Source organism: Orycteropus afer, unplaced genomic scaffold (assembly GCF_000298275.1).
Source record: "Orycteropus afer afer isolate SDZICR_OR568_19922 unplaced genomic scaffold, OryAfe1.0 scaffold00472, whole genome shotgun sequence".
In the NCBI taxonomy this organism is placed as follows: Eukaryota; Metazoa; Chordata; class Mammalia; order Tubulidentata; family Orycteropodidae; genus Orycteropus; species Orycteropus afer.
This window is the reverse complement of record NW_006922059.1, coordinates 1,426,729-1,433,637: the sequence shown is the minus strand read 5'-3', so window position 1 is coordinate 1,433,637 and position 6,909 is coordinate 1,426,729.

Here is a 6,909-nt window from a genome sequence, read left to right as displayed (position 1 = left end):
TTGCATTTATAATGTAGCATGTATCAGGATTTCATCTCCCTTTATAGATGAGTAATATTCCATTGAAGTTGTTGATGATTTCTTTTCACATGGATCCACTATCAACACCCATGGAAGCAGCAGCCAAGAAATCAAATGACTTATTGTGTTGGACAAATCTGTGGTAAAAGACTTCTTCAAAGTTTAAAAAGCAAAAGTGTCCTTCGAGGACTAACACATGGACCAATCCGTAGCATTTTCAATTGCCTCATATGCATGTGAAAGCTGGACAATGAATAAGAAGAACCAAATAATTTATGCATTTGAATTGTACTAGTGGTGGAGAATATGGAATATGCTACAAACTGCCATGTGAATGAAAAAATATGTCTTGGAAGACCTACAGCCAGAATGTTCCTTAGAGGTGAGGATAGCCAGACTTCGTCTCACGACCTTTGGACATGTTGTCAGAGGAGACCAGTCCTTGGAGAAGGATATCACTCTTGGAAAGTAGAGTGTCAGTGAAATAGAGGATGACCTTTATGATGGTTGATGTTATATGTCAACTTAGCTCGGCTATGATTCTCAGTGGTTTGGCAGACATTGGATGATTATTCTTCCCTGATGTAGTATATACTAACTATCCTCATTTTGTCATCTGATAAAATCAGCCAATCAGTTGAAAGCCAATAAATGAAAGCTAATCAGTTTAATTGGAGGTGTAACCTGTATCCAGTATATATGGATGTTCTGGCAAATCTCACTAACTCTTGATTCTGCATTCAACTTTTCATCCTCTGACCTCTTGTTCTTGGGATGTGAGCCAGCAGCCTGCCATCTCACTTGAAGATTTTGGGATTCACTAGCTCCTGCAGCCCTGTTAGCCAATAGCCTGCCATCTGAGCTGCCAATTTAGTGGTGGAGGCACTTATTTACACCAAGACGTTTAGAAAACATTTCCGTGGTGGGAAAATGGAAGAGATTGATATCTGTGCCCCTTCCTAAGAAAGGTGATCCAACAGAATGTGAAAATTTTTAAACAATATCACTACAAGCACACAAATAAAATTTTTGCTGAAGATAATTTGAAAATGGTTGCAGCAGTATATTAACAGGAAATTTTCACAAATTCAGGCTGGATTCAGAAGAGGGTATGGAAGAAGGGATGTCATTATTGATGTCAGATGGATCTTGGCTGAAAACAAAGAATACCAGAAAGATGTTTACCTGTGTTTTGTTGACAGTGCAAAAGCATTTGACAGTATGGATTATAATAAATTATGGTTAATATTGTGTAGAAAGAGAATTCAAGAACACTTAATTATGTTCAAGAGGAACCTGTATATAGATCAAGAGGCTGTTGTTCGAACAGAACAAGGGAATACTGCATGGTTTAAAATCAGGAAATGTGTGCATCAGGATTGTATCCTTTCACCATACTTTTTCAATCTGTATGCTGAGCAAATAATCCAAGAAGCTGCACTACATGAAGAAGAACACAGGATCCAGATTGGGGGAAGATTCATTAACAATCTGCGTATGCAGATGACACATCCTTGCTTGCTGAAAGTGAAGAAAACTCAAAGCATTACTAATGAATATCAAAGACTACAATTTTCAGTATTGTTTTGGTTACCTCTGTGCTGCTCTAACAGAGGTTGGCTTTAACAAAGTTTGGAGGCTTGGAAATGAGAATGGCTTGACTTCATCTCACCTACTTTGGTCATATTATCAGAAGGGACCATTCCCTGGAGAATGATGTCATGCTTGGTAAAGTGGAGGGTCGACAAAAAGGGGAAGGCCCTTAATGAGATGGATTGAGACAGTAGCTGCAGCTATGGGCTCAAGTATAGCAGGGATCATGGAGATGGTGTGGGATGATGGGTGGTGTTTCGTTCTGCTGTGTATAGAGTCTCTATGAGTTGAAGACGACTCAGTGGCACCTAACAACAACAACAACAACAAGAAGTCTGAGTTCAAAATGCCAGGATCTAGGGGCTGGGTGGAAGCCCCTCAACCTTGGGCTTCAGCTTTGCCTCCTGCTCCCACCCCACTGAAGCTGGAGGCTTTTCTTCACTCAGCTGCTGGCTGCTGAGGCTGACAAAACCAAGGTCAACAAGTGACAAGGCACCATCCTGATATTACCAAACCACACAGCAGACCATTAATTCAAGTCCATTAAAAGTCCCAGGGTTGGCAGATCATGGCAGAATGCTGAACAATGACTCAGCTTCATGCAAGGTTCAAGCATGCCATAAGCAAGAGACTGTTCCCCAAGGCTTCTCCTTATATACAGGAAGCAGACCACATCCCTAAGGCAGCTACTCAGCTGCTCACAGAAGAGTCCACCATAGACATGATTACCAGTCTCATCATGGGGAATATCCAGTTGCCCAGCTACTCAACCAGGCCCAGCCAAGTTAACACACAAACTTAACTACCGCAAGTATGGATTACACTTCAACAAAGATTACAGTCTTCGGTATGGATTATACCTCAACATAAAGCAAACAGAAATCCTTATAACTGGACCAATAAGCAATTTCATCGTGAATGGAACAGATTTTCAAATTTCCCATAGAACCCAGACCTTCTGGAGCCATTTGAGGATGGCTGAATCCATGAAACTATTGCCCTAAGATAATCTTTAAACCTTCAACCTCAAACCAAACTTGCTCCAGGAGTCTGCCTTGTATTAAACAATAAATCCAAATAAATAAATAAACAGACAGACAGACAGATAGATAGATAATAAATAAATAAATCTGAAACAAACCCATTGATGCTGAGTCAATTACAACTCATAGAGACCCTATAGGACAGAGTAAAACTGCCAGATAGGGTTTCCAAGGCTGTAAATCTTTACGGTATTTGCAATGAATAAATTGTTGGTCTTGCAAAATTCTATCATGCATTGGACATGCGATGTGTCATTTCTCTCACTGAGGCCATATTTTCTGACTACTGGTGATTCTTTTTGTTTCCAACTTCTGCATTTCAATCACCATAATAATCAACACATCTTATTGCATGTTTAGTCAATTTCAGACTGCATAAGTTGGTAAAAATCTTCAGTTTCCTCATCTTTGGCTTTGGTGGTTGGTGTGTAAATTTGAATAGTAGTAGTATTAACTGGTCTTCCTTGTAGGTGTAAGGATGTTATCCTATCACTGACAGCATTGTACTTCAGGACAGATCTTGAAACATCCTTTGTGATAATGAATGCCTTGCCATTCCTTTTCAACTCATCATTCCCCACATGTGGTTTTCTGATTCAAAATGACCAAAACCAGTCACATTTCAACTCAATAATGCCTAATACTGATCTTTATGCATACTATTTCTTTCTTTTTTTTTTTTTTTGACAGCTTCTAATTTTCCTAGATTTATACTTCATATATCCCATGTTCTGGTTATTAATGGATGTTTGCAGCTGTTTCTTCCCATTTTGAATCATGCCACATCAGCAAATGGAGGTCCCAAAAGCTTTACTCCATCCACTTCATTAAAGTTGACTCTACTTTGAGGAGGCAGCTCTTTCCTAGCCATATTTTGAGTGCTTTTCAACCTGAGAGGCTCATCTTCCAGCACTATTTCAGATAATGTTTCAGGGCTATTCATAAAGTTTCTAGAAATAGATAATGTTTCACTGCTTTCATAAGGTTTTCACTGGCCAATTCTTTGAGAATGGATGGTTCCTTCCTTCTTCTAAGTCTGTCTTAGTCTGGACGCTCCACTGAAACCTGTCCACCATGGGCAACCCTGCTGGTATTTGAAATGCTGGTGGCATAACCTCTGGCCTCATAGCAACATACAAGCCACCATAGTATGACAAACTGACAGATGAGTGGTGGCTATACACATGGACTTCACCAGATGAAACACACATGATTCAGATTGGCTATATCTGTGGAAAGCGGCAATGGAGAAGCTCAATATCTTCGGACAAAACAAGGCCAGGAGCTGACTGTGGAACAGATCATTAACTGCTCATGTGCAAGCACAAGTTGAAGCTGAAGACAATTAACACAAATCCATGACAGCCAAAATATGACCTTGATTGTATTCCACCTGAATTTAGAGACCATCTTAAGAACAGATTTGACTCATTGAATAACAGTGCCTGAAAACCAGAGGAATTGTGAATGACATCAAGAAAATCATACATGCAGAAAGCAAAAGGTCATTAAAAAGACAGGAAAGGAAGAGAAGACCAAAATGGATGTTAGAGGAGACTCTGAAACTTGCTCTTGAGTGGAGAATAGCTAAATCAAATGGAAGAAATGACCAGATAAAAGAACTGAATAGAAGATTACAAAGAGCAGTTGTGATGTGGGTTATTCCCATGATGAGATCTGTTGTACATGCTTTCAGCAGCCCATCCTTTCAAAGAGAGTTTCCCTAGTGGTGTGGCCTGCTTCCATACGGACATCCTAGGAAAATCAGAGAAGCTTCTGGATCTGGATTCTGTTATGCTGCCTACATGAGTCTGTGAGTGAATGATCCACGATTCTGCCTGGTGATCTTGATTTGTCATCCACCAAAGTCAATAGCTGGTACACTGCCTGCCAACTTCATCAGCCCCTACAGCTGCACAAGTTGGGAAAAGCCTCCAGCTTGATGTTTGATCCAGAAACTTGGGACTTGCCAGCATCTATAACTGTGAGCCTTTTTTCCTAAGATAAATTTCTTTCCCTCTCCCTCTCCCTCCTCCTTTCCCTCTCTCTGTGCTTTACTGGTTTTGCTTCTCCAGAGAACCCAGCCTAACACACTTGCTAAAAATGAAGATGACTTGAAGCACTTACTCATGAAGATTAAAGACTACATACAGTCTGCAGTATGGATTACACCTCGACATAAAGAAGAGGAACATCTTCACAATTGGACCAGTAAGCAGAATCATGATAAGTGGAGAAAAGATTGAAGTTGTCAAATATTTCATATTACTTTGTTTCACTCTCAATACCAATGGAAGCAGCAGTCAAGAAATCAGATGACATAATGCATGGGGCAAATATGCTGCCAAAGACCTCTTTAAAGTGCTGAAGTGCAAAGACATCTCTTTGAAGACTAGGTGTGCCTAACCCCAGCCATGGTTTTTTCAATTGCTTCATGTGCATGAAAAAGCTGGACAATGGATAAGGAAGAGCTAAAAAGAGTTGATGCTTTTGAGTTGTGGTGTTGGCAAAGAATACTGAAAGTACTATGGACTGCCAAAAGAACTAACAAATCTGTCCTGGAATAAGTGCAGCTGGAATGCTTCTTGGAAGGGAGAATAGCCAGACTTTGTCTCACCTATTTTGATCATGTTGTCAGAAGGGACCAGTCCCTTGGGAAAAGGATATCATGTTTGGTAAAGTGGAGGGTTATGAAAAAAGTGGAATGCCCTCAATGAGATGGATTGACACAGTGGCTGCAATGATGGGCTCAGGTATAGCAAGGATTGTGAGGGTGATGCAGGACTGGACAGTGTTTTGTTTTGTTGTACGCAGGGTCGCTATGAGACAGAGCCAACTCAATGGCACCTAACAACAGCAACAACAAATCTTTATGCAAGCACATTGTTGTATCTTTCTCCCATGAAGAAGCTGGTGGGTTTGAACCTCTCGTGTTTCTGTTAGCAGTCAAACACTTTATCCACTGTGCCGCCTGGAAGTACCAAACGTAGTTTAGATTAATTAGCAAAGTAGGTCTGCCTTGAGGATTGTGCCCTTTGAAGGATTTCTTTATAGGGGATCACAACATCTTGAGAAGTTAGATGAGAAGCTTAGGGGGCTGAGAGTTTACAGGAATGGTAGTGGAATAATTTGGAAAAAGGACAGTTGCACAATTTGTAGAATGTAAACAATGTCACTTTATTGTGCTTGTGTAATTTGTTGGGTGTATTTTCACACACATGTACACACACATGCACACACACACACAAACGTGGCTGAGGTGTAGCAGACAGGGACAGGAGAGGGACCACTTAGGCAGCTATTTCAATAATAGTTTCCAGTATTACGAACCTCTCTGCTCTGTCCCACTGTTTGAACACCACTCACGCCCTTCATTCTTGCTCAGAGAGAGCTGGCTGCCTCTATGTGGAGTGAAGCCCTTCACAGAAACTGGAACTGACTGAGCACTTGCAAGCACCTCTGAACTGGTTCTGGCCTTTGAGATTAAGGGACACAAAGGCTCCCCTGACCGTGGAGAGAGAGTGAAAAGTGCACAGACCCAAACACAAGTAGTGGTCCTTCTTTCTCAATGTTTCACAGCAGCAGCAACCAAATAGCAATTGATAATAACTTTCCTGCCCCACAGGTAAGTGTTATCAGATGGTCAAAGTAGGTGTGGGGTAACTGGAGAGAGAGGCCAGGAAGGAAACAGCATGGAGGCTTGTGGAGGGCATGAGGAGGAGAGGACCTCCTGTGACAATTAAGGCAAATCTCTGTGAGTGGGGCAGAAGCTGTTTGAACCGACCAGCCGCTCCATGGCTCCACCAGCTGCTCCGCAGGAGAAGGATGAGGCAATGTGCTTCCACGCTGAGTCATAACCTCGGAGCCTCTTTGGGCAGTTCTGCTTTGTCCTATGGGCCACGATGAGTCACAATTGACTTGAGAGCCGTGGGTTTGGTTTGGGTTTTGGTTTCGTTAAATTTGGATTTCAGATAGTGCATTTTTCCTTTCCTTTTTCTTTTAGAAAAATATAAGTATGCCCCAAATATTGCACGGGCTCTGTTGTTGTTGGCTGCCATCAACTGGTCTCTGACTCATGGTGACATTATGTACAAAACAGTGAACTGTGTCCTGGTCCTGCACCTTCTCCACGCTCCTTCAGATGTTTGAGTGCATTTTTGTGGCTCCTGTGTGGGACCATTTTATTGAGGATTTCCCCTGTTTTCACTGACTCGCTACCAAACATCATGTCCTTTTCTAGGGATTGGTCTTT